This window comes from Miscanthus floridulus, chromosome 4, assembly GCF_019320115.1.
Source record: "Miscanthus floridulus cultivar M001 chromosome 4, ASM1932011v1, whole genome shotgun sequence".
Taxonomy (NCBI): domain Eukaryota; kingdom Viridiplantae; phylum Streptophyta; class Magnoliopsida; order Poales; family Poaceae; genus Miscanthus; species Miscanthus floridulus.
The window spans coordinates 33,556,966-33,579,452 of NC_089583.1; the positions used below are offsets into that span (position 1 = coordinate 33,556,966).

General features: G+C 42.9%; 1 non-coding gene across 1 annotated transcript; it reads right to left on the reverse strand.

The window, feature by feature from the left end:
• Positions 1 to 21,865: 21,865 nt before the first annotated feature.
• LOC136553170 (small nucleolar RNA R71) lies at positions 21,866 to 21,972 on the reverse strand. The gene has a single exon (XR_010783076.1). It is a non-coding gene; the product is annotated as a small nucleolar RNA R71 (small nucleolar RNA).
• Between the last annotated feature and the right edge of the window lie 515 nt (positions 21,973 to 22,487).

A 22,487-nucleotide genomic window follows, 5' to 3' on the forward strand; every position in this document is an offset into this window, starting at 1 on the left:
GGACATGGCGCACTAGATCATCATGAGGCCCCAAGCTAGAGCCCAAATGCTCTCAATCACCTGACCCACAGCAGGCTCCGACCAAAAACAAGGGTGCCCCGGACCTAAAGTCGGTAACTCCCAAATGAGTTCACCAAACCCTCGCTCAGGCCGTAGACCTATGCTACATAGGATCAAAAGAGGGTTTAGCACCACTACCGCTCAACCTCTGTAGTGGAGTACCCCCGTCACACTAGGGAAAGAGCCCCATGCAGGGCATCACACCCTCATCAGTGGAGGCCATCCCCGCCATGGCTAGTCTAGTGACCAGAGGATCAAATTTAGCCCTTGGTCGCCATCACAAACAAGGCCAAGTGAGGCCATGAAGGGCTTGAGGGCTCTTGACGAGATCCAAACAAATGGGTCTGTTAAGCCTTGGGATCTATGGTTCTCGACCGAAGAGACCCCCTGACCGATCCCTCTAAGATCGCCCGGGGGCTTGGGGGCTATACCCATCAAGTACGCTCGTGTGCACCCTCAGACTAAGGAACTTGCCTGAGCCTGAGCATGCCAAGGTGAAAGGTCCTAATATGGCTAGAGGGGGGTGAATAGCCTATAAAAGCACTAAAGCAATTGATTAGTATGACAAACGGCGTAATACAATTTTGCTCTAGCTCTATAAGGGTTGCAAGCCACCTATCCCAACAATTCTAGTTGCTATAATCCCTAGGCACACACAAGAGCTAAGTCACTACTCACTAAGAGCTCTCAACAAAGCTACACTAAAGAGCTCCACTAGATGAAACTAAGCTACAAAGAAAGCTCTCAAAACTAGCTACACTAAAGAGCTAGCTACAACTAGTTTGAAAGAAAGTAATGGAGTGAGTAGGGTGATTAAACTGTCGCGTTGAGGAATGAACCAATCACAATATGTGGATAACCCAATCACCAGGAGAAATCTGATCACACAAGAGACACAAGATTTTTCTTCTGAGGTTCATGTGCTCGCCGGCATGCTAGTCCCCGTTGTGTCGACCAACACTTGGTGGTTCGGTGGCTAAGAGGGGTTGCACAAACCTCGCCAACAAAGGGCACCGCAAGAACCTACCCACAAGTGAGGTCGCTCAATGACACTAGCAATTTACTAGAGTTGCATGTTTATCGGTGCTTAACTCATATTTCTATCGCCAACATTTAAATGAAATTAACAAATATGGAAACAAAAAATTAGGAATAGGGCTTTTAAGTAACATTCTCCGTGAGTTTTGGCACATGTATGTTTTGCAGGGCAACATCTGAAAACACACTAAAATATGCAACTGAGAAGGCACATTCAAGCAGAACAACAAGCAAAGCCCATCTAAACTTTAAACTTGGGCCAAAACACCAGCGTGCAAGCCATCCAAGCCCAGCCAGCAACCCACCAGAGCAAGGTGGTGGCGAGCGGGCTGGCCTAGCATGGGTGCGGGGGCTCCGCCCCCAGCTCTGCCCGGCACCACCTTGCTCGGGTGGTGCATTCAATGCATGGGGTGCTTTCCTAAAATAACAAGCAAACCAACCTCCACTAGCCTATATAAGAAGACCCTCTCTTCAGATTCATGATCATCATACACATTTGGAGAAGAAGAAGAAGGGCTACACACATTCCATTAGCTTCTAGCTAGACTAGAGTCGGGAGTGAGAGAGGAAAGAGTTAGAGGAATAGTGGAGTAGCATTGCCCCTCTACATCTTTAACTCGGTCAGCCTTGTACATCCGGTGGATGGAGTGCCGGACTTGTTGGCCCCCTCCACACTTGTACCTCTACGTTCGTCTTACTACTTGGAGTAAGAAGTTCATGTTCAACTTCGGTACTGATTCTTTAAGTAAAGTTATCATTGTTACTACTTACTTGCGGGTTTATTGTCCGTCCTCATGATGGGTGCTCTAATAGAGGACTCCTAATAAAGACGGAAGTTCCTGGCCAACGCTATAGTAGTGATTGATAGCGTAGATGTGGTGTCTAAGTTAGAAGTCACCTTTGTTTGCCTCGTATCCTCCGGTTGACGTTTAGGCTGTAGGTGGTGATAGCCCTATCCATCCTTTGTAATCTCCCATGTTCGGATATGATGTAGAGCCATAGGCCGGTATCGCTTGGCAGACCAAGTGTACGCCAATGCCTGAAGCAAGTCTATAGTGGCAAAGGTATCTATACTTAGGGTTTTGGACCTTAGAAGAACCTCACCACCCAAGTTATCCTTCCTCTTGTTCTCCTAGGCAAACTAGCTAAAAGACTACTTACACCTCCGTTCCTTGTGGAAATACGATACCCTGAATACCACTAGGTGGAGTGCTACAATGGTACTTCCATGCACTTGTGGACTTTTCTGCTTACGCTAAGAAGCGCCAACAAAAAGGGAAGGAAACTATAGGTGCAACCTAGGATAGGTTCTCAATTTTAACGAGATCTGTCCCAGACTTGTCTATACCCAACCATGTGCTTTTGCAGCATTTCTAGTTAGGGCTTAGCAAGGAATCTGCCCTACAACTAGATATAGCTACCGAAGGTTCGTTTACCCATAAAACCACAGCAGAAGGGGAAGGTCTCCTAGACCGCATTCTAGAGAACACTCTCCTGCATGAACCCCTCTGCTTAGAACCCGAGCCGAGCCACGAGAAAGTCTCTTCGACTGAGGCCGAACACATAACATCCTTAGAGAGACCCTCGCCCTAACCAGAAGATCTGGAGGAAGGTTTCCAACCATCGGACCTTCTATATTTCGAGGATGATTTTTTCGAGCACTACGGAAATACCTTGAATTACTCATACCAAAAGAAACCACCCATTGTGGCAGAACCTCCTAAGTTATAGGGCCCACATGCACCTGTCACTGTCCGACGACCTTTGACATTTATGCATATGTTTCCAATAACTTAAAAAGACTGTCGGGTGTCCTCGGGGAACCTCGAATCATCCACGATTTCCGAGCAGGATCACGTTACAGAGTCATTGCAGTATTACAACATTTATTCAAATATATATACATCAGAGTAAAAAAAACAGCGGAAGTCTTACAATAACATAATTTACAAAATAGTAGTTTCAAACCTCGCAACTAGGTTCGATGTTTATTACAAAACAAAATAGTGGAGTGGCATTATAATATAATACAAAACACACAAGGAGATTGCCCTGCCCAAGGGCCACACATTTACTTCTCATTGTCATCACAAGGTACAACTGTCATGCAGCACGATCCAAAACAGATCTGCTCATGAGGCTCACCTGCAACAAGGGTCAACGAACCCTGAGTACAAAAGTACTCAACAAGACTTAACCGAAATAAAACTGATAGAACTCAGGAATGCAGGTTCAGGGATTCAAGGTATGGTTTTAGCAATAATCGAAGTTATTTTGCGTAAAAGCTCTTTTAACAAAGTTCTTTATTTCAACAATTTAAACTTCATAAAATCATATACAAAGATGACACGATCCGTAATGAGATCATGAAACTTCATATCCAACACCTTCATCAACCATTCTCAAGTTCTAGTTATTAATACTACGATGATGAACAGTGAGTTGAGTCTCCATAACCGAGGAGCAACGACGATTCGAATCGATTAAGCCCAGCTGGGGATTCCAGACCACACGACATATGTAGGTCCCCGACCTACATATACCAACCTACCCTCAGATCCTCTAAAATAAGAACGGGTCCGCGCCACCCGAGAACACAGTACTCCACCATTCCAGCCCATGGCCACGTGGGTACACGCTATTCCCGCCATCTCTCCACTCCCAGTGCGCGAGTAGCCATTCTCATAATAGAATCGCCAAGTTCAGGCTTACCGGAGTATGTGGTTAGTACTACAAATTCTCACCTCATGCAATTCAACAACGGACGTGCCTTAATCGACACAGGCGGAAAGAACCCGCTCACAAGACCTCCATGTCTTGTGGCTCACACACACCGAGTCCGCCCGGTCTAGATTTATTACTCCACATTCCCATATCACATGTTAACATAGTTAACCAGTGTTCCATTTGTAACTTGCAGGTGGCAGGTAGTTACCCGACCTTCATCGTTCTATGCATGGCTAAGCAAAACTAGGCATATATGAGTTTAAAACTGGTAATATGGTAAATATGGAATAACAAGGGTGGTAATGCAACAATTAGGCTTTTACTTAACTCCTAATCACTTAATGCAGTAACGGAAAGCAAAAGCGAAATTAATTTATAAAACACAAGGTAGGGTTGTATGCATCCGGGGCTTGCCTTCGTTGACGGAAAAGTCCGGCTCCTGCGTCGTTTCACAAGTATTCGATCCGACCTCAACAGACGGATTAACCTCCTCAACAACTTGATTAACTACCGCGTGTTCACCTTCGTTCACTACACGTAATAACAATGCCATGTTTAACATGATGCGGAATTACGAAACATGATGCTCGATGATGGATACAAAAATTAAGAATTTGAATACAACTTTCCTTCGCGGTATAGTTGCAAGTCAAACAGACTAAATCTTTTTCGTAACACATACATCAATTGCCAAGGATCATTATCAACTAATGAGCCAAGGTCATCACTCAATCCAAAATTACAAACAAAACCTAAATCACTGAAGGTTACCATTTGCTTTTATGAATTAATTATTTAATTAAAATTATGAAATAAATCAACTTATTCTAATTGAGCTCAAAATTTTAGTAAATGTTCATTACATGATAACTAAGTGGCAAAACAAATTTCATAATTTTTGGACAAGTAAATAAGCCTAGAAAAATCATGGAAAGTCATTTATTAATTAATTGAGCAATTTTTATCATACCCCAAAAATACTGGAAATCAATATTTCAAATTTTTGTTATATAATATACATCATAGAGAATTCACACAAAAATTTTCATAATTTTTGGAGCTCTAAATAATTCTACACAAAAATAACAAATTACAGCACTATTCATTTAATTCTGAAAAATAGAAAATCCACTTAGAACGTTGAGTCACTGACACCCGGGTCCCACATGTCATCTTCAACCTCCGACGTTGACCATGGCAGCGACGGCTCTGACCGGCGATTTCTCGCCGACGGTGAGATCACCGGCGACGACCAACGTACCAAAATGATCACCAAGTCTAGGCGCATCGATTTATGGCACTAACGCGACCAATTACGGACTGAACCGAGCACTACGTCGACCATGGCGGCCACGACGGCGCTGCTGCACTACGCCGGCGATGGGAGACCTGTAAAGCTTAAACGGATGGCTCAGGAAGCACCAGCAGCTCACCCCGAACGTGTTGAAGCAAGGAGCGGGGTCGGAGAAGCAACGGAGAGGCGTGACGACGATCGCGGTGATCACGGCGGAGCAAAACGTCGTCGGCGATGGTGTACCGGCGACTGTAGTGGTCAAAATGAACAACCAACTATGGAGTAAGCACCATAGTATCGAGACGAAACAGAATCAGCCAAAACCAGGGACGAAGATGCACCGTGGAGCCCTGGCCGCGGCGAATCGCGCTCGGCGGAGGAGTTGCCGGCCGCGAGGAAGAAGACGATGCAACTCGAGTTCCTGACTTAGACTAGCTGAATTGGTGGGTTGGCTAGATGCGCAAGGATACGGCGGAGCTGGAGCACGCTTTGCCGAGATGGCAACGGCGCTAAGTCGACGGCGAGAGCTCGACAGAGCTGCGGCGGTGGCGACGGGAAAAACAGAGGAAGAAGAAAAACGACGACGACGGCGCCTCGGTTCAAATAACACGGCTCAGAAGCACAAGGAAGCTGCGCTGTGGCCTTCACCGCGCCAGCGCGACGCCAAAGACGGCCACGACCGCGCCTGGAAGCAAACCGAAGATCGCCGGCCATGTAGCTTCGGCGGTGGACACTGTTCATCCAAATTACAGAATTGCCATTCGCCAAAATTCACAAATTACTCTCAAATTTTCATAACAACTCAAAAATCTCCAAAAACAAAAGTTATTCAAAATCAAAAGTTCTACAACTTTGCTTTTATAACCATCTTCTAATTCGGTCTAGATTTTGAAATGATCTTTTAAATTCAAATAGGGGATATTTAACGAATTACGCCTTTTTGAATTACTCAAAATTTTTCTAAACAACTTGAAAAACTCCAAAAATAAACTTTGCTTAACTTGCCAAGCTCTACACTTTTGCTTTTGGGATCAACCCCAAAATATGCTTAGATTTTGAAATGGATTTTCAGGGTAGGATTTAAATGCTGAAAATCGGGGTTTTCTCCAAAAATTCAAAAATCCAAACAAACTTTAAATTTAAGTCAAACAATACAATTCAACACATGCCACATGAATATAAACTCGTTTTAGTGTATGCATCTCAAAGTTTTCACCAAATTCCAAATGCTTTGCAATGCATATGATGATATGTCAGGTTTTAGTATTTTAAACACCCGAGGTGTTACACCCATTCATGTCACCCCTTTGGACCCCTTAGACAAAATTATCCTTAAAAGAGTCCATTAAGGAATTGACTACGATTCTGAGCAACGAATGGACTAAAGAAGTGGAACGTTCTTCTAAAGAAATTCAGATTCACGTACCTCCTTCAATAGTTCAATGCAAAATTCATGGAATGATGGTGGAAGCTTTACAATCCCACTGTAGGAGCAAACATCATGTCCGCAACTTTTGCGTCCACTTACTTTGACAATGAACCTCTTGCTCCAACTGTCAAAACCTGCAGAATCGCACCCCGTCTCAGACTAGAAAGTCTAGGTTATTCCACCAAATAAAAGCTCCAAGTTATTGTTACTATCTCTCAAAAGTTTTATTACAGAGAAGAAGCATGGGCTATGCTAAAGTTATTCATAAAAAACAAGAGAAAGAAAAAGAAAGTATTAAAAAAATGGACGTGTCCGAGAGATCTAAAACAATGGGTACTTAGATGCCCGCCTAGAAAAAAATGAGTTGAATAAGATAGCCCATGTTTTCTTGCAAATGTTTCTAAGTTTCAAAAGAGAGATAAGTTTTCAAGGAGCATACTGGAATTAGGTTAGCCACCATATATTCACACACATGCACATCTTGATTTCATTGTATGACTTAACTCTCTTTGGATCCATTGTTTGACTTTACAATATATGCATTGCATGTATGCTCTTTCATGTTATCACCATTCCTATGAGCTCCACATAAGCTTTAGTTGTAGGAAGAAAGGCATAATATCATTTTTGCCTTGGTGAGGATCGACAAATACCACATATATTGAGAGACTTGAGAGTGTCATACAATGGAATCTCTGAGTTTTATTTTAAAAACTTGCAAAAACTCTAGAATAATGGTTGAGCAAAGAACTTGAGACATAGTGTTTGACTTGATCATTCTGTCTTTCAATAGCTCAAGATCCAAATGAAGGCTACAAGCCCATGGTTGAAGGTAATATGGGTAAGTTTGAAAGTCAGATTGGTTTCTTCTAATTTGGAGGAGAATTCTTGTTTGAACACATGTGTACTTTTGAGGAGTTGCTATAATGTTTTCAAAGATCCAAAACTCCTAATCAGTTGCTAAGTTTGGCATTGCTCAGGGACAAGCAAAGGTAAAGTTGTTGATGGTAGTTACCATCCATCATGAACCGTCAATATAACTTGAAATCATGCGTGAAAATAATCACCAACATAGACTTAGGGGTTTAAACTAACAATTTCCACAAGTTTTGGTGAATCTGTGTTTTCAGTAGGGTTTATCCAGAAAACTATCAAGGGGGATCAAAATGTTAAAGTAAATCACGCTTATCCACAGCGAAACCAAATTTAGAAGGTTCTAGAGGATACCAGAAGTCACGACACTGAACTAGACCTGCAGAGGATGACATGTGGGGCTGGCTGGCCCCACCTACAAGCCGGCTAGCCCCCTGGCCCACTTGGTAGTTTCCGCTTCGACGTCAGTTCCTCCACCACCTCCTAGATTGCATCTATGCCGTTTATTCAAGTCGGTTTGATCTGAGGTCTCAGGATTGATGCTTCGGCCTATATATACCAACCCCTACCCCCTCCCTTAGCAGATTTGCATAAGTCAAGATCAAATCTGAAATTAGAGTTTCCACGGAGAAGAGAATGGAGCTCCAATTCTTTAGAGTTCTAGTATAGGCTAGCTAGCAAGGTTCAAGTAGAGTTTGGGCTATTGCTCAAGATTCCAGATTCGCTGTCTGTATGCTGGTATATCCATTGTATCCCTCTTTATTTTATAACTTTGTGCTATTATGTTGCTATTTATTATGTTCCTAGTTTGCTCTAGTTATAGGCTTGATATAGTCATGATTGATGATGAATATATGCATATGTTCGCAAAGCCCTTAGCTCAATACTCGAGTGAGTTAAGTGGTCAACATTATGTAAGCGTGGTGCTTAAATATTGTTTACCTACAGATGCATTCTACACTCTAGGTCATGTGGTAGATCGCGGATGTAACACTCCCATTGAGTCCTTTGTAGTCCACTCCCCATTTGTAGAGCAAGTAGTACCCAGTTGCGAAGGAAGTCAAGCCATGTTCTTGATCTTCCTTAGTAATGTTCCTTATGCATAGATACAAAGTTAATTATGCTATAGATGAGAGTGTATATACTTGGGTGTACAAAAGACTTAGTAAATAAGGAATGACTTAGGAATCTTTTACTCTTAACTAATCTCCTGCCTAGCCATACTATATTTATGAGTATCTATTTCTATCTCTGGAATACTATCAATGCATTACACTTATCATTTATTTATCATTTGACTTACCCCTGCTATAGCTTGAGAGTTAATGATCTTGTCATTAGTATGTATATTTGTTAATATCTCTATGCCACCCCATCGCTCCTCCCTATGGATAAAATATAAATAACGATACCAGGTATACTCTCGGGTGAAATGCTACAATGGTATATTATCTGTGCGCTTGTGGATACTTAATATATAATTTTCTCTGAGTTTACAAGTGTCATTAATAATTACCAACCAACACATTTCTGGCATCATTGCAAGAGATGACAACTTAGTATTAAGGTGATGCTAAGGAATGCCAACACTCAGCGTAGGCTCAATAATGCGATGTAGGAAGTCGGGCAGAAGGAAGTCCTCAAACTTCTTCATGCTAGGTGTTGATGCAAAAGTGGATCTGCAAACACAAAGGGCTAATACCCGAATCGATATCCAAAGCGTGCCAGTCGATTTGACCTGCTAATCGACAAGGATGAAGGTACGAACACTTTGGTCCTGACAACAGCGATGCGCCCGGAAGTCACGGCCAAGAGGTGCTCACGCGGAACTCAAGAATCGCCAAAGGTCGCACTGAAACGATGCAGCTCGCCGAATCAATGAGAACTCGTAAAAAAAGAAAAAATATGCAAATTGACGAAGTCGCCGAAAAGTAAGTAGATGCGAATAGGAGTAAAAATTTGTTTTTGATATTGATTGATATTATCTATTACATTGCCCCTTACTCCATATTTATACCCTGATCTAAAGAGACACAACCAAACACAACTAGGACACCAATCCCATATCTAAGGAAACACGTGACTCTTACATGAATCATAACCTAACAAATACAGAAAAGGAAATCAACTCCTATCTATTTCCCTGTCCGCCTCAATTACGATGGAAACCTCACCGTCCTCCTTCCCATCGGCATACTCCCTATTTCATCGGCAGTAGTCTTCAAGTCTTCCTTCATCGGCATACTCCCTGTTTCATCGGCAGTAGTCTTCAAGCCTCCCTTCATCGGCATACCCCATGTTTCATCGGCAGTAGTCCTCAAGCCTCCCTTCATCGGCATCGACAATAACACCTCCAACCTCATCGGCAACGCCCGAGTCCAAATCAACCTTTCCATCGACCATCACCAGCTATCGGCAACCATCTTTACAAACCATCTTTCATCGGCTATCAAAGTATTCAATAACTTTCCCCTTGCCGATTAGTCCACTCCGATTATTTTGACACGTGCAAAAAACGGCGTCAACACATGCCCCCCAATTTCGGAGTATAAAACCATTAATGCTCCAAAATTTACTCCAGATAACGCTTGCCTTTGCCCGATTACCGTAACTCATTCTCCAAGCCAAAACTTGATTTGTTATCAAATCCAATCAAATCTAATCTTGATTCACGCACTTCAGTAAATATTGCACAATCGCCAACCACTCTTGCCATGATTATGGTTAAGATACCGAAACAATAACCCATCGGTAAGATCTTAACATGATAATGCTGCCATTTTCAGAATTAAAATATCATGTATCGATATCCCTTCCAAGTCATGATTACTTGTTATCAACTCATCTGTACAATCCCCTGATTATCGCGCGAACAGTTACCATATCCCTCTGAACCGCCTTGACCTATATGCGCGCGACATAGAGATAAGTCCAAAATACCCTTATTCTGGGCGGCTTATAAATAGATTTCTCCGGAACCCTCATTTTCTATCTTCAGCCTCCAATCCTTGGCATTCTCTCTCTCCGGCGGCAACTCCGACGAACAACCGCACGACCTCAACCAGCAAGAACCCTTCTCCGGCGCTAACTTCAAGTTTCCGGCTCGTACCTCCACCTTCCTCAAGACAATGGCCATCAACTTCGACGTCCCCGCGGTTCGCTCCACTTCCATTACCTTTTACTTTGATCTTTTTGCAAATTCATTCAGTTGGTGATTCTTCCTTTCTTCTGTCTTCTGGATTTCATAACCTTAGGAACTGCGCAACAAATTAGTTATCCCAACCGATCAGCCGCACGTCCAATGCCTTGGACCAATGGGCAACCCAGATCCAACCGATCTGATCAATGCAGAGGTTAACAGAATCCCCTTTAGAGCCCAAAATTTCTCTTTGAATTTGTGGAAAGACACATTCCGATCTTGGCCCAAAACCACCAAAGGGTGGAAAGATTGGTACTTGAGGGTTAATAGATCGATGCAAGTATACTGGGCAGAACGAAGATTAGACCAATGCATCAGGCTCTCTATTGCCGATATGCAGAAAAATGAATCAATGATAATTGCAGCTGCTTATTTCTGGTCAGACACGACCAATACTTTTATGTTTGGACATGGCCCAGCTACTCCCACCCTTGCCGATGTCCACATGCTTACTGGCTTGGACATCTCAACTGCCGATGAAGGCTCCATCTATGGTAGAAAGTCTGAATATAGGGTGAATACCCGCAACATCGGCGGTTGGACAGGATATATTCAAGAATACCAGAAAACCGGGACACTTAGCCAGAGGGAACATGCCACATTCCTGAATATGTGGTTAGAAAAATTTATCTTCTGTGGTCGATCAGTAGGACCAACCAACGCCTTCCTCCCTGCAGCTGAACTTTTAGCTAATGGCGTAAGGTTTCCTCTTGGCCGATACCTTCTAAGCTCCACTTATCATCTTCTTCATCAAGTGTCTCAGAAACTTTTGCTTGGCGAACCCATCGGCAACCTGGGAGGCCCGTGGTGGTTTATCAACATGTGGCTGAATGCCCATATGCACAAACGTTTGCAATGGGACTTTTTCGCTCAACAATTCCCACGAGAAATTGCTGAAGACTATGTGCTCGGGGATGATGAATCGGCAACACGCTCACCCCTCAATTTTGGTGAAGCCATAATTGTCCTTCCTGGAACAGAAGCCAACGAAGACCAAATCGGCAGATTCTTTCAAAGCTTCTACAATGGTCTTTCTCGTGATCATAAGGCCTGGGTGCCTTATATCGACGAAGAAAACAGATTCCCCCTTCTTTTCAACTTTGCCGATGACACTCTGAATCAAGATAATGAGCTCATGATGGCTATCATCACTCCCAGGGCAATTCCAGTAAACACATTTGGCAGCGGGAAAAACACCAACATTACATATGAATTTTACAACCCATCGGCAGTATCCCGCCAATTGGCTTTTGGGCAACTGCCAATCAAACTCTGCTTTGCCGATGTGATCAAACCCAGGGAAACAATCACCTGCGGAACAGACTGGAACAAGGTAGTACAACTCTCCCCCGATGCCGATACTACAGATGTTGATATATCCACCTGGACACCAATATCTTTCATCACCGAGTCATATAAGCAATGGTGGCGAGAGTGGAAAGAACAACTGTTCGCAACTTCTGTTCACACATATCGGCACATGATCGACCCCGAATATGCCATCCCTGATGACACGGTAAGTTTCCTTTAACTCCCTTCTGCTTTTCCTTTCATATATCAGTAACTGACTCTCTTGTAACAGGTTAACAACCCAGCACCATCGGTGAGCAAAAGTGGGAAACCCTTCAATCTCCGGCCTGTTTCCCCAACATCGCCGATCGGCTACAACGCTCCCACCTTAGCCGCTTTGACCCACCAGAAGATTCGTACCAAGACCATCACTTCTAAGTCCAAATTGGCTACATCCAGGGCTACTCCATCGGCCGCTGCTACAACCTTGGTCAAAGCATTTAAGGTAACAACCTTGATTATTTTCACTTATGCCGATCACACACTGTATTAACCTTAATCATCAGGGGGTAAGAGCTGCTACTGGATCGTCATCGGCAATTCCGCCGATATCAAGCACCACTCCTTCAGAGGTAGCTTCTTGACTTTACATTTTATCTGTTAAATATCATATCTTACACTTGTTTTGCAGCAACAATTGGGTACATCGGCAAACGTACCAGATGTCCAAGCTTCACAACCAACAAGCGTCGATGCCCCCCAGCCAATCATTGCCGATGCTCAAGCAAAGCGCAAAGCTTCAACAGATACTGAAGCACAGCCAAAACGACAAAGGTCTATGCCGATCCCTACATCTGCCCCAATGTCATCGGTCATCATACCTCAAGAGCCCACCACCGATGAAGTCACAGAGGATATCCCATCGGCAAGCTCAGCCGATCCCCCACACGACATATTCCAGGTTGCTTCCTCCAGTCAAGCACAGGAAATTGCCTTGAAACAGGTAAACCAATCAGCCCATCTGATTTTACAATACTCATACTTACCCCTAACTGATCTCCTTTTCTCTCTCTCAGGAACAAGATTCCCCGAACAGCTTATTTTCCTTTGCCATTGACATTTCTGACGACGATGGAGAGGAGACAAGTTCTTCTCTTGCACTGGGAACAATATCGGCAGAGACTAAATCCAAGTTGGAAACCCTCCTGAACTTGCTACAGCAAGGAACCGCCCAACTGGTAGATGATTCGGACCCCGCAAAGGCAATTTTCAAAACAATTCGTGGCCAGGTCCCTGCCGATGTTGAAGAAATACTCTTCCCAACAGCTCACTTAGAAAGCCGCCAACTGCAATATCAACGGGCTGCTCAGCGCATTGCCGATAGAGCAGCTCAAGCTCAACTTAAAGAAGAGATGCTACAACTGAAACAAATCGCTGATGAGAAGCACAAGGGCATCGTCAACTTGCAGACTTCGGGTGCTGCACTTAAGCAGAAAATCTTGGATCTATCAGCAAGGAAGGTAGCTCTATTGGCTGAATTGAAAGAAATCGACGCAGCCTTAACTCATGCTCAACAAGAAGAAAGCCAGCTACCCAATGCCGTCAAAGCCCTTCAGCAAGAAAGAGATATCCAAGCTCGCAAAGCTTTGGCCATGAAGAAAAAACTCAAGCCTGTGGAGGGTGCTGCCGATGACGATATCAAAGAAATGGAGGAAGCCGACCAGATTCGCCTGCGTGCGATATTAGCTATCCAATCCTTGTTGAACGTGTAATCTTATTTATTGTATCGGCACTTTATGAGACATTGACATCCTTGCATAATTCTAGCCGATAGTACTGTTATCGGCGCTTATACTTTTATGCATCTATCCAGATACTAGGGTAATATTTCTTTAAATATTTTCCATTTAACGCTCTGGGAAACACAACTCCTTCGAGGGTTTCTAAAATATATGCATTACCAGGAACAGACTGATTTATCCGATATGGACCTTCCCAATTGGGAGACCACTTTCCAAACTTTGAACTTTTAGTCCCAATCGGTAAAATCAATTTCCAGACCAGATCTCCATCGGCAAACTCTTTTACTTTCACCTTCTTGTCATACCATCTAGCTACTCTTTTCTTATTTTCTTCGATACTAACTAAAGCCCTTAACCGATGACCCACCACATCTTCCAACTCATCCTTCATAAGAGTATTATAATCATCGGCTGTCAGCTGATTTTGAGAACGTATTCGTCTAGAGCCAACCTTAATTTCCCAAGGCAATACTGCATCGTGTCCATATACTAACTGATAAGGCGTTACTTTGGTTGCACCATGACATGACATCCGATATGACCACAAGGCTTCATTTAATACTGTATGCCACCTCCTAGGATTTTCTTCAATTTTGCGCTTAATGAGTTTGATGATCCCTTTGTTAGAAGCCTCAGCTTGACCATTAGCTTGAGCATAATATGGAGAAGAATTTAAAATTTTAATTCCCATACCTACAGCAAACTCATCAAATTCTCCTGATGTAAACATAGTACCCTGATCGGTAGTGATAGTCTGAGGAATACCAAATCGGTAAACAATATGCTCTTTCACAAAATCAATCATATTGACCGATGTCACCTTTTTTAAAGGAATTGCCTCAACCCACTTTGTGAAATAATCGGTAGCAACCAGAATAAATTTATGTCCCTTACTCGATGGCGGATAAATCTGACCAATGAGATCAATAGCCCATCCCCGGAACGGCCATGGTTTGATTATAGGATTCATAGCCGATGCAGGCGCTCTTTGAATATTACCAAACTTTTGACACCCCTGGCATCCCTTAAAATATTTAAAACAATCTTCAAGAATATTCGGCCAATAGTACCCATTCCTTCTGATCATCCATTTCATCTTGAAAGCCGATTGATGTGCCCCACATACTCCTTCATGAATTTCACCCATCAAGCTTTTCGATTCATCATTGCTAACACATCTGAGTAAAACTCCATCTATAGTTCGATAATATAATTCATCGTCGAGGAGCACATATTTGGTAGCTTGGAACCTTATACGTCTCTCAACCTTTCTATATGGATCCTTTAAATAATCGACAATCTCCTTCCTCCAGTCATCGGTATCAACTGCCGATGTTAGCACTTCCTGAATAGGCTGATACCCTGAAGCATGCTGAGCTAGTCGATTAGCTTCCTCATTATGCAATCGAGAGATATGTTCAAAACGAAAATCTCTAAATCCTTTCAATAATTGCAAACACCTTTCATAATACGAAATCAAAGCTTCACTTCGGCATTCATAAATTCCAGCCAATTGATTTATAACTAGCATAGAATCACCAAAGATTTCAACAACATCGGCACGTATCTCCTTCAGCAATTCTAACCCCTTTATCAAGGCTTGGTATTCAGCTTGATTGTTTGTCGCTGTAGCAACAATCGGCAATGAAAACTCATACTTCTTTCCTTGAGGTGAAATTAACACAATGCCGATACCTGCTCCTTCACCACATGTGGACCCATCGAAGAAAAGTGTCCAGGGAGCAATCCCCAGAGAATCCACCGTATTACAATGCTGAGTGACAAAATCAGCCATCACTTGCCCTTTAACTGCCTTAGTTGATTTGTAGCGTAGTTCAAATTCTGATAATGCTAAAATCCATTTGCCGATTCTACCACTTAATATCGGCATTGACAGCATATACTTGACCACATCGTCTTTGCATATGACCGTACATTCGGCAGATAACAAATAATGCCTTAATTTGACACAAGAAAAGTATAAGCACAGACACAATTTCTCGATAGCTGAATACCTCGTCTTAGCATCCACTAATCTTCTGCTCAAATAATAAATAACACGTTCTTTCCCTTCAAATTCTTGAATAAGAGCTGAACCGATAACTGTATCATCAGCTGACAAATATAACCTGAAAGGCTTCCCATGTTGAGGTGGAACTAGCACTGGAGGATTTGATAAATATTTCTTAATTTCATCAAGGGCTAATTGCTGTTCAACTCCCCATACAAACTCCTGATCAGCTTTCAATTTAAGTAGTGGGCTGAAAGCCTTGATCTTACCCGACAGATTAGATATGAATCTTCTAATGAAATTAATCTTACCGATCAAAGATTGCAATTCAGTCTTATTGGCAGGAGCAATTACCTTGTTAATTGCATCAATAGACTTCCTACTGATTTCAATGCCCCGCTGATGCACCATAAAACCCAAGAATTGTCCTGCCGATACACCGAATGCACATTTATTAGGATTCATCTTCAATCCATGCTTCCTTGTGCACTCCAGTATTTTTCGCAGATCGGCTAAATGTGCTGTGATATCTTCAGACTTAATCACTACATCATCAATGTAGATCTCCACTAATGTGCCGATGTACTCATGAAAAATAAAGTTCATAGCCCTTTGATAAGTAGCACCGGCATTTTTCAAACCAAACGTCATGACTATCCACTCGAACAACTCCACATGCCTTGGACATCTGAAAGCAGTCTTGGGAATATCTTCCTCAGCCATGAATATTTGATTGTAACCTGCATTACCATCCATGAAGCTGATAATTTGATGCCCAGCCGCAGCATCAATCAACAAATCAGCAATCGGCATTGGATAGCCATCCATCGGTGTGGCTTTATTGAGATTCCTGAAATCAATACAGACACGAAGTTTTCCATTTTTCTTATAAACAGGAACCACATTAGAGATCCACTCTGCGTATCGACATTGCCGAATAAACTTTGCTTCAATTAATTTAGTTATTTCGGCCTTAATGTCAGGAAGTACATTAGGGTTGCATCGGCGCGCTGGCTGCTGATGTGGCCGAAATCCAGATTTGATAGGTAACCGATGTTCAACTATCGATCGGTCTAATCCAGGCATCTCAGTATAATCCCAAGCAAAACAATCTTTATATTCTTTTAACAAATCTGTTATTCGCTGCTTACACTTGGAATCTAACTTAGCACTAATAAAAGTAGGTCTTGACCTATCACCATCACCGATATCTACTTCTACTAAATCATCTGCCGATGTGAACCCTTGACCTAATTTTCCATCATCGGCAAACCTATCCATTAAAACTCCTCTTCAGAACCGACTGCTTGGATCGGTGGAATTTCATAATCAGCAACTCTAAGGAACTCTTTTTCCCAAGCTTCTCCTGATATGCATTTAGTTCGCTCATAAGTATCTGATTCTGCCGATGCGATGATATAAGAAGAATCACCAGGGACGACCTCAATCTTATCCCCAATCCACTGTACGAGGCATTGATGCATTGTAGAAGGAACACAATAATTAGCATGAATCCAATCCCTCCCTAGAAGCAGATTATATGCACCCTTGCCATTGATAACAAAGAACGTCGTTGGCAAGGTTTTGCTGCCGATGGTCAATTCAACGCACACTGCCCCTTTAGCCGGTGACACATTGCCTTCAAAATCTTTCAACATCATATCGGTTTTGGTCAAGTCTTGATCTCCTTTACCAAGTTTCCGATACATCACGTAAGGCATAATATTAATCGCAGCCCCTCCATCAATAAGTACCTTAGACACAGGCTGCCCATCAACTCTGCCCTTCACAAATAAAGCCTTAAGATGCTGTCTCTCGTCATCGGTAGGTTTCTCAAAAACAGCCATCATTGGATCTAGTGTTAGCTGAGCTACTTGATCAGAGAGAACAACTTCTTCCTCATTATCAGATAGTGCCAGAAACTCCATCGGCAACATGAATACCATATTAACATCTGCCGATGGACCCTTATTTTTGTGTTTTACCTGCCACTGCTGATGACCAGGCCTTTCATTGGAGGAATTTTCCTCTTGGTATAAATCCTCCTGACGCTCACGTTGCATCCTCCTTCTCTGCGTCTTTGTCAGACCCTCTGGGCACCATCGAGGAAACTTGGTTTTCCAAACCGGCTGATAACAAGTCCTAGTTGGTTCTACACGACGTATATTAGGGTCCCTGTAGAATATTTCCTCATCGGAAACTCTTGCGTTTGCCATCTCCTCAAGCTCCTCTTGATTCCTTGGAAAATATCCAGCGCGTTTACCAAGCCTCTCATGTACACTAAGTCTGCCCCCCAGCCGATCATGCACTGATGCTCTGCCTCTGATCGGCTCGTTGATAGACAAACCCTGATTACCACGTTGAAGCCTCCTTTCTGAACGATTAACTCCGTAATAACCATTACACTCAGGGCAATTTTCAACAGTTGGCAATTTAATACCTTCTTCCCAGCAATGGATGAAAAACGGACATCTCTAATGATCTTTATGTCGATTCCATTCTTCCTGACGTCTCATTTCTTGCTGTTGTCGATATCGGTCATTATGTTGACGCCAACCCTCCTGCTGCCTTCGATGAGTAATCACAATGCCAGGTCGAGGAGGATTTTTGGAACTACTGCTTTCTCCTAGCAAACCCTTACTCTTTGCATCATCGGTAGTTATCCGATGTTGGGGGTCTACTGACGCATTTTTCTCAGCAGCCTCTGACGTCAATACCTTGGTCTTTCCTTTGGCATCCAACATATTTGCTGGAAAAGGGTGTTGATCAATTTTCATCGGCTTCTGGGTCTTGGAAGTACCAAACTTAATTCTCCCAGATTCAATAGCCGATTGTAACTATTGCCTGAATACCTTGCACTCATTTGTACTGTGTGAAGTTGCATTGTGCCATTTGCAGTACAAAATCTTCTTCAACTCTTCTGCCGATGGGATCACATGATTAGGTGACAGCTTAATTTGGCCCTCTTGAAGCAGAAGATCAAATATTTTATCGGCCTTGGTGATATCAAAGGTAAACTTTTCTGGCTCTTTTTGACCAAAGGGACATGATATCGGCTTTTTATTCTTAACCCACTCAGCTAAGCCGATAACTGGTTCTTCATCAGAGTCAGAATCTCCTACTTCTTCAACAAATGATACCTTTTTACTCCAGTTCTTTTTAGGTTCAAAAACCCTAGTATCTTGATCAGAGATCCTTTGCACAAGATGACTGAGGCTTTCAAACTCCTGAGAAGCATATCTGTCCTTAAGATGTGGCAATAACCCTTGGAAAGCCAGATCGGCAAGCTGCCGATCATCCAGCACCAGGCTGTAGCACTTATTTTTTACATCTCGTAGCCTTTGTACAAAGCTCTCTACCGATTCATCATTACGCTGTCTTAATTTTACTAAATCGGTAAGCTTCTTTTCATGGATTCCAGCAAAGAAATACTTATGGAATTGTTTTTCTAGATCAACCCAAGTAATAATAGAATTTGGTGGTAATGAAATGAACCATGTAAATGCTGATCCAGACAAAGATGATGAAAATAATCGAACTCTTAATTCATCTCTGTTAGCTGCCTCTCCACATTAAATAATGAAGCGATTGATATGTTCCATTGTTGATGTATCATCTTGCCCAGAGAATTTAGTGAAATCCGGTACCTTGTACCGATTTGGGAGAGGAATTAAATTGTATGCAGGAGGGTATGGAGTCCGATAAGAATAAGTATTGACCTTGGGCTTTATCCCAAACTGATCCTTCATAATTTCTGCTATCTTATCGGCCCAAAAAGCATCAGCCTCCTGCTGACGAACTGGTTGAATTTCTACAGGAGGTGCCTGCTGACATCCCTCCACATATCTTTGTAGCCCACGATCTCCAGCAATCGGCATATTTGCCGTTACTTGTGGTCCATTAGCCTGTTGGAAAGGATTCATCGGCTGGGCTGCCGATGGTTGATTCTGGAAACCAGCTTGCATATGACCTTGTTGAATCCCTGCAACCTGCTGATTTCGCTGAACTGTATGTTGAACAGGTAACTGTCCTGACCAATCGTTATTAGAACTCATCGGTACAAAACTTACCGATGGCTGGTAATTTGCTGATATTGTTGGATAATTATAACTGGTTTGAGGCATGAACTGAACCCCAGTTTGACTTATAGCAGGGGCTTTCTGCTGCATCGGCAGTAAGCTCGCCGATGGGCTTGAATTGAATGTTTGAACCATAGGCATCTGGAAACCTCCTGGAGTTGGTTGCGCAGAAGTAGTCGCGGCATATTGAGGCACTTGAGCCATCGGCGAAACGACCGATGGTATAGGCGCTCTTCCTACTGCATCAAACACTTGAGGTAATCTAGGATTGAAAGCAGAGGACTCTGGAGGCATGCCATATCCCCACCAATTAGTAGGAATCTGGCTATTCTGAGACACAGGGCCTGACATAGCTGATGCCGATAGATCTGTATTAAGCTGAACTCGCCCTCCTGGTAGTACCTGATCTGATTGTATCGGTGTAGATTGAATATTAGGTGAGCCTGCCAATACTGGAGGGGAAGTAACTTCTGTACCCACAACGGCCGAAGGAGCCGATGGAGTTTTGACAGATGCCGGCTCTGGTTGATGATAGGCAGGCCCAACGTAATGTGGTGCCGCTTGTCCTTCTTTGAGAGTTCGAACCATAGCATTATGAACAGTATTGGACAGCACATTGGAATGATTAATCAAAGCATGATTTACTGCAGAATTAACCATCTCTTGAAGTTTACCAGGATTGGAGTCAAAGGTAACCTGCCGAGGCAACGGCAAATCTTGCTTCTGGATGACTTGTCCACTCTTGTTCAAGCTAAACGATCTCAGACAAAGCTGCTTGTATTCTTCCACAGCCTTTTCCATAGCCTGCCTCTGTTCTTCCTTGAGATCTTCTTCTGATACTGCGATAATGCTCCCTGAATCGATCTCGGAATTGAACATATTGATTGATCTGTCCCACCGGGCGTGCCAAAAGATGTGTTGATGCAAAAGTGGATCTGCAAACACAAAGGGCTAATACCCGAATCGATATCCAAAGCGTGCCAGTCGATTTGACCTGCTAATCGACAAGGATGAAGGTACGAACACTTTGGTCCTGACAACAGCGATGCGCCCGGAAGTCACGGCCAAGAGGTGCTCACGCGGAACTCAAGAATCGCCGAAGGTCGCACTGAAACGATGCAGCTCGCCGAATCAATGAGAACTCGTAAAAAAAGAAAAAATATGCAAATTGACGAAGTCGCCGAAAAGTAAGTAGATGCGAATAGGAGTAAAAATTTGTTTTTGATATTGATTGATATTATCTATTACATTGCCCCTTACTCCATATTTATACCCTGATCTAAAGAGACACAACCAAACACAACTAGGACACCAATCCCATATCTAAGGAAACACGTGACTCTTACATGAATCATAACCTAACAAATACAGAAAAGGAAATCAACTCCTATCTATTTCCCTGTCCGCCTCAATTACGATGGAAACCTCACCGTCCTCCTTCCCATCGGCATACTCCCTATTTCATCAGCAGTAGTCTTCAAGTCTTCCTTCATCGGCATACTCCCTGTTTCATCGGCAGTAGTCTTCAAGCCTCCCTTCATCGGCATACCCCATGTTTCATCGGCAGTAGTCCTCAAGCCTCCCTTCATCGGCATCGACAATAACACCTCCAACCTCATCGGCAACGCCCGAGTCCAAATCAACCTTTCCATCGACCATCACCAGCTATCGGCAACCATCTTTACAAACCATCTTTCATCGGCTATCAAAGTATTCAATAACTTTCCCTTTGCCGATTAGTCCACTCCGATTATTTTGACACGTGCAAAAAACGGCGTCAACACTAGGATAATCTATCCCATACCACATAGCGACTGGGTTAGTCCCGTCCAAATGGTTCCAAAGAAAGGAGACATGATGGTCCTTTAAAACAATAAAAACAAGTTAATACCACAATCATCATCAAGGACGTTGCTCAAGATATCATCCTACTCCACTTATTTCCATTCTCGTTAGTGGGAAGGGCGAAGCAGTGGTTCTACACCAACAAAGATAACATCAATACATGGGCAAAATGTTCGAAGGCCTTTTTAGCAAAGTTTTTCCCTATAGGCAAGACCAATGCCTTAAGTGGAAAGATTTTGAATTTCCAATAGCAGAAAGGAGAGACCATTCTGGAAGCATGGGAAAATTTTCAAGAATACATTTTAGATTGTCCTCATCATGGGATGGAAGATTAGTTGCTCATGCAAAGCTTTTACCATGGATTAACTCAGAAAGCTCATGAACAACTTGATGCTATTGCTGGAGGATCATTTATGTCACTCACCCTTGGAAAAGCTAAAACTCTTATGGAAAAGATAGCCTCTAACCAAGGCTAGTCTCAATGCAATATTCAATCATGCAATAAGAGCGAAGAAGTACAAGAAGAGGTATGTGCACTATTAACCAAGATGGACATCTTATTGAATTGGCTTGAACAGTGAGCCAATTACAAGAATGATCGTCAAGCTGTACAAGATGCTTTCAATGCTCAAAACACATGTGGAGAATACTTGGGGGTTGAATTCCCTTAATCTCAAGAGGATGCAAACATTGTCGTCAACAATTCCTTTTTAAAACATTCTTCTTTCTCCTTTCTAGCCCAACACTAGAACTAGCCCAGGCCTGTTTTTCTTTTCTGCACCTAGATTCTGGCCTTGGGCCCTTGCTAGCCATCCAACCCGCTCTCCCCTTCCCTTCTCC